Source organism: Heterodontus francisci, unplaced genomic scaffold (assembly GCF_036365525.1).
Source record: "Heterodontus francisci isolate sHetFra1 unplaced genomic scaffold, sHetFra1.hap1 HAP1_SCAFFOLD_59, whole genome shotgun sequence".
NCBI classification, from domain to species: Eukaryota; Metazoa; Chordata; class Chondrichthyes; order Heterodontiformes; family Heterodontidae; genus Heterodontus; species Heterodontus francisci.
The window spans coordinates 4211661-4217697 of record NW_027140758.1 but is presented as its reverse complement, the minus strand read 5'-3'; the positions used below and the strand labels follow the sequence as shown (position 1 = coordinate 4217697).

Genomic DNA, 6037 nt, shown 5'->3' with positions numbered 1-6037 from the left:
AGCGGGAAACCTCGGGCCAGGGCCAAGGCCAAGTCTCACTCCTCCCGGGCTGGACTGCAGTTCCCGGTGGGCCGTGTTCATAGGCTCCTGAGAAAGGGCAACTATGCTGAGCGTGTGGGTGCCGGAGCCCCGGTCTATCTGGCTGCTGTGCTCGAGTATCTGACCACTGAAATCCTCGAGCTGGCCGGTAACTGGGCCCGGGACAACAAGAAGACCCGCATCATCCCCAGACACCTGCAACTGGCCGTCCGCAACGACAAGGAGCTCAACAAGCTGCTGGGAAGAGAGGCCATCGCTCAGGGCGGTGTGCTGCCTAATATCCAGGCCATGCTGCTACCCAAGAAAACCAGCGCTCAGAGATCCCAGAAAAAGTAAAGCGGCCAAAATGTCATCTAATAAACCAAAGACTCTTTTCAGAGCCACCCACAGTCTCTGTGAAAGGACTGGTTACTGTCAGGAGGGAGTCAGAGATGCAGTTATTGTAATGGTGCATTGACCAGTTTCACATCTGTCCAGGTGTGTTTTCCGTTCCCTCTCTGGATTTCGCTCTGCTCCTCTGCTCACACATCCCCCTACACCCTCCCCACCCCCAATTAAATGAAGAACTGAACTACATGATGTCAATCAACAATTTAATAAATGCCGCCACCTTCAATTTCATAAATTTGGAGACCCCCTCGGTGCATTCATGATAAGTGGTTTGGTGCTGATGAATTAATTTAATAATGGAAGTATCTGGGTCAATTCTGGTCTGTTTTTCATTGAGACAGTTTGAATTCTTTTTTTCTCTCCGGTGATCTGAGCGCCGCTTCTCAATGAGAATTTGCTCCCGGAACAAAGTGCAGGAAGGAAGAGGCCTTTCTCGGGCTGTGTGTGGACAAGGTAAGGGAGACAGAACGGGAAGATTCTGCTATTGAAAATCATTGTTGTTTTCTGTCCTCAAACCTGTAATGCACGTTCCTGGTTTGGCTTTAGTTTCACACTGTTTGTTGTTCTTGAACAGTGAATAGAGGAAATAGAGCCGGGCAGCAGGGATGTGGGCAGTTATGCGAACAACAACTATTGCTGTCACTCGGTGAGAAGTATCGAGGAAATACTTTAAACAGCGGCTGTCGATTTCGGTTGAATGGTTGGTCCAATGAGAAACAAGGAAATGGCAGAGACTTTGAACAAGTATTTTAACTCAGTCTTCATGGTAGAAAACACTAAAAGCATCCAAAGAATAGTATAAAATCAAGGGGAAAAGGAGGGAAGGAACTTGAAACGATCATTGTCACTGGAAAAAATGTATGAGGAAAACTAATGGCACTAAAATCTGACAGATCCCCTAGACCTGATGGCCTGCATCCCAGAGTTTAAAAGAAATGGCTCCAGCCATAGTGGATGCGTTGGTTGTAATCTTCGTCAATTCACGAGATTCTGGAACAGTGCCAGTGGATATTAAAACCACAAATGTAAAACCCCTATTCAAAAAGCAGGTAATGATAGGCCTGCTAGCCTAATGTCTGTCATTGGGAAAATGCTGGAATCCATGATTAAGTAAGTGGTAGCAGAACATTCAGAAAATTAAAGTACAATCATGCAGAGTCAACATGGATTTATGAAAGGGAAACCATGTTTGACAAAATTATTAGAGTTCTTTGAGGATGTAACAAGCAGGGTATATGAAGGGGAACCAGTAGATGTAGTGTATTTGGATTTTAAAGGCGTTCGATAAAGTGCCATGTCAAAGGTTACAACACAAGATAAGAGCTCATGGTGTTCAGGTGTAATATATTAGCACGGATGGAGGATTGGCTAACTAACAAGAAACAGAGAATTGGGTTAAATGGGTCATTTTTCAGGTTGGCAAACTAATTAGTGGGGTGCCACAGGGATTGGTGTTGGGGCCTCAACTACTTACAATCTATATTAATAACTTGGATGAAGGGATCGAGTGTATTGTAATCAAATTTGCTGGGGATACAAAGATAGGTGGGAAAGCAAGTTGTGAGGAGGACACAATGAGTTTGCAAAGGGATAAAGACAGGTTAAGTGTGTGGCCAAAAATTTGGCAATGAAGTATAATGTGGGAAAATGTGAGGTTTGGTATGACGTATAGAAAAGCAGAATATTATTTAATTAGAGAGAGAATGCAGAATACTGTGGTACAGAGGGATCTGGGTGTCCTCATATATGAATCACAAAATGTTAGCATGAAAACACAGCAAGTAATTAGGAAGGCAAATGGAATGTTGGTGTTTATTGCAAGGGGGATGGAGTATAAATGTGCAGGTTGTTGATTCGACCATACCTTGAGTGTTGCATGCAGTTTTGGTCTCCTTATTTAAGGAGAGATATATTTGCATTGGAGGTAGTTCAGGCAAGTACCACTAGGTTGATTTCTGGGATAAAGGTGTTGTGTTATGTGGAAAGGTTGACCTGGCTGTGGTGCACTCATTGGAGTTTAGAAGAATGAGAGTCAATCTTATTGAAATACATAAGATTCTGAGGGGGCTTGACAAGGTATTTGCTGAAATGATGTTTCCCCTCATGAGGGAATCGAGAACTATGGGGGAACAGTTTCAAAATAAGGAGTCTCTCATTTTAGATGGAGTTGAGGAGGAATTTCTTCTCACAAAGGGCTGCTATTGTTTGGAATTATCTACCCAAGAGGATGGTGGAGGTTGGTCATTGAATATATTCAAGGTTGAGTGAGACTGACTTTTGATCTACAAGGGAATAATTGGTTATAGGGGCAGGCAGGATAGTGGAGTTGAGGCCATGATTTGATCTGCCATGATATTATTGAATGGTGGAACAGGCTCGAGTGGCAGAATAGCCTAATCCTGCTCCTAGTTATTATGTTCTTATGCTATAATGCCAGATGGAAATAAAAATATGACAGAGACTGCAATCTGAAGACAACAGAAGGCAGGTCCCTCCCTCTCTCACACACACACATGCAGAGTCCCAGACACCCATGGGAGTAGCTCAACCCTCAAGACAGAAGACCAGCGAAACAAGTTTGAAAGTGTGCACTGGTCCCCAACAAGAACTGCAAGCCGTAACAGCAATCAAAGACTTTACATCAAACCCAAAGCCAGCAACTGAACTCCAGCTATTGCTTCAAATCTTTTCCCCTCTTCCGTTTCTATGTGTGTGTCTGTTTATCACATATGTACGCTAGCGTGGTTGTGCTGCGTATCTTTATTCATTTTAACTGAATTAGATTTTTAAGGTTAATAAACTTACACTGTTCTTTTTTAAATCTGAGAAAACATGCCTGGTTGATTTCTTTGCCATTAGAATTAGGGAGTAGTGAAGCTAAAACCTGGTGTTTTAAAAAGTTAAACCCTGTTACAGGTAAGGAAGAGGCTGAGAGGGGGAGCCTTTCTCACCTGGTCGTAACAATGACTTTTCTAGCTTCTACCTCAATTGATCTTGAGTTACAGAGATATTTTTCTTTCTCTCTGTAGGCAAAAACTTGAAGTAACCTGAAGGAAGGTGGTGATTCCCCAGCACAAGGAAAAGTGCAGTCCACTCCTTCGAACACAGAGTAGGTACATTATCACACCCAGAGCACAGAGACACAGACAGGCCATGAGTTCCACAGGCACAGAGAGCAGAAGTAGTCAGACTCGCACTGATCCCAAGTTCCAGAGACACATTTTCAATCCAGCAGACAATCAAACAATGCAGGAGAGGCAGAAGTTGTTTCCAATTCACCCCAACTCAGTACTGCTGAAAGGTAGGTCTATCAATCTCAGTTCAAAATCACACCCACCATCAGATTAAAAGGCACCGGACTAATCCCACAAAAGTGCAGCCTAAGCTACAAATTAAATATCAGGTAGAGCAGCTGATGGAAAGGTACAGAATGAATCCTTAGATTCCTTAGAGGCGGCTCAGTGGCGCAGTGGTTAGCACCGCAGCCTCACAGCTCCAGCGACCCGGGTTCAATTCTGGGTACTGCCTGTGTAGAGTTTGCAAGATCTCCCTTGTCTGCGTAGGTTTCCTCCGGGTGATCCGGTTTCCTCCCACATGCCAAAGACTTGCAGGTTGATAGGTAAATTGGCCATTATAAAGTTGCCCCTAGTGTAGGTAGGTGGTCGGGAAATGTTGGGATGTGGTAGGAATATGGAATTAGTGCAGGATTAGTATAAATGGGTGGTTGATGGTTGGCACAGACTCGGTGGGCCGAAGGGCCTGTTTCAGTGCTGTATCTCTAAATAAATAAATGTAGCCCAGACTGCATACCCAGTGACAGATTACAATGTAGTACAAACATCTCATACAGTATCAAAAATAAAGTTATAGTATTATGTCAATTAGTGCACACTGCACTACTCATTTCATACCAGTCCAATAATCTCTGAAAGAGCTGTAACGAAAGATAGAGTATCAATTCAATGATTCTAATTGGACTGAGCACACCATTTGTGAGTTTGAAACATTTGCCATCATTCACAAATGTGTTCAGAGTTACAGACTAAATATTAGTCCAAAACAGATAGCAATGAGGAAAAACCTCTTTACTCAGAGCGTTGTTAAACATTTGGAATTCTGTACCCCAGAGGGCTGTGGAAGCTCAGTAATTGAGTATGTTGAAAGCAGAGAGTGACAGATTTCTAAATACAAATGACATAAGGGGATATGAGGATAGTGTGTGAAAAAGGCATTGAAGTGGATGATCATCTTGAATGACAGAGCATGCTCAATCGGCTGAATGTCCTGATCCTATGTTCCTAAAACTCTCACACCACAACTCAATAAAACACACAGTTAAAATGTGATCCATATTTTGAAATACAAATGAGGCAAGCAAATCGTGACACATCATGGCATTAAACAAATAGTTCTCAATACCATCACTGAGATACATATTAAGTGCAGGTACAGAGGAATCCTGCAACAGAATTTCATAGATACACAATGTATCACATTTGCAGACAATGGCAGTAGCTGAGAGATACAAAATTAATCCCACTGTAACTGACTGTCCCAGAAACAGACACATAAAAAATGAATTGCAACACACATTCAGTACCAGAGACTGCCAAATGCAGAATGAGCCCTGGATGTGCACATGCAGAGTGTACCAGAAATTGACTGATACTGAATGAGACCCAGACTCATATGCAGTACCAGAGACTAACAGCTGAAGAATAAATCCAACATTCACTTCCAGTACCAGAAAATAATATATGCATAACAGATATCACTCATGTACAGTAGCAGAGATTGACAAACAACAGAATGCAGCTTGACAGTAGCGAAGGTGCGAGAGCGAGCTTACAGCTGGGAAGTCAATTTCAGTGGAAGTTTAAAAGTTAATTCCCTTTTGTCTTCGGAGGACCAGGGGACTGCTGGGGAAGTAAAAACTATATATTTGGGTGGTTTATAATCTCTTTCTTTTAGTTTTGGTGACTGCAGCTTGACAGTAGCGAAGGTGCGAGAGCGGGCTTACAGCTGGGAAGTCAATTTCAGTGGGAGTTTAAAAGTTAATTCCCTTTAGTTTTCGGAGGACCAGGGGACTGCTGGGTAAGTAAAAACTATATATTTGGGTGGTGGCTGTACCCGATACACTACACGTGTCGTGTCTCCCACCCACCCTCCTCCTCTAACAAAAAAAAAGGACTTCTCGGCCTTTTGGCTAAGATCAAGTGTAGTATCTGTTCTTATCAGTGCTTATTTGATTGAGAAGAGACCATGATCATTGCCTTTTGATCCTGGGGAAGCTTTGAGTAAAATGGCTATAACCAAATTTCGAGCTTCGGGCCAGGGAGTGCGGAACAGCGTTCGGGTGGTCGTGAAGGACAAGGAAGGAGATGCACCGGTTGATCGCACCTTCTTCATCAAGAAAATTCTCTTCGATTGCTGCGGATTTCAAGCGACGGACGTCTTCTGCCTGCAGGATTTCCCCAGCAGTGGATACTTTGACGTGACGTTCCGGAACGTGTCGGGATGCATCAAGTTCCTGAAGGCGTTCAAGGAGAAAGGGGACCGGGCGCCACTGTCGATCCTCACAGCGGAGCCGCTCTTCACACTTCCGTCA

At 43.5% G+C, this 6037-nt stretch overlaps 1 pseudogene; it reads left to right on the top strand.

Annotated features, from left to right (window-relative positions):
• Positions 1-5615: 5615 nt before the first annotated feature.
• LOC137360611 (U2 spliceosomal RNA) lies at positions 5616-5724 on the top strand (annotated as a pseudogene).
• The last annotated feature ends 313 nt before the right edge of the window (positions 5725-6037 follow it).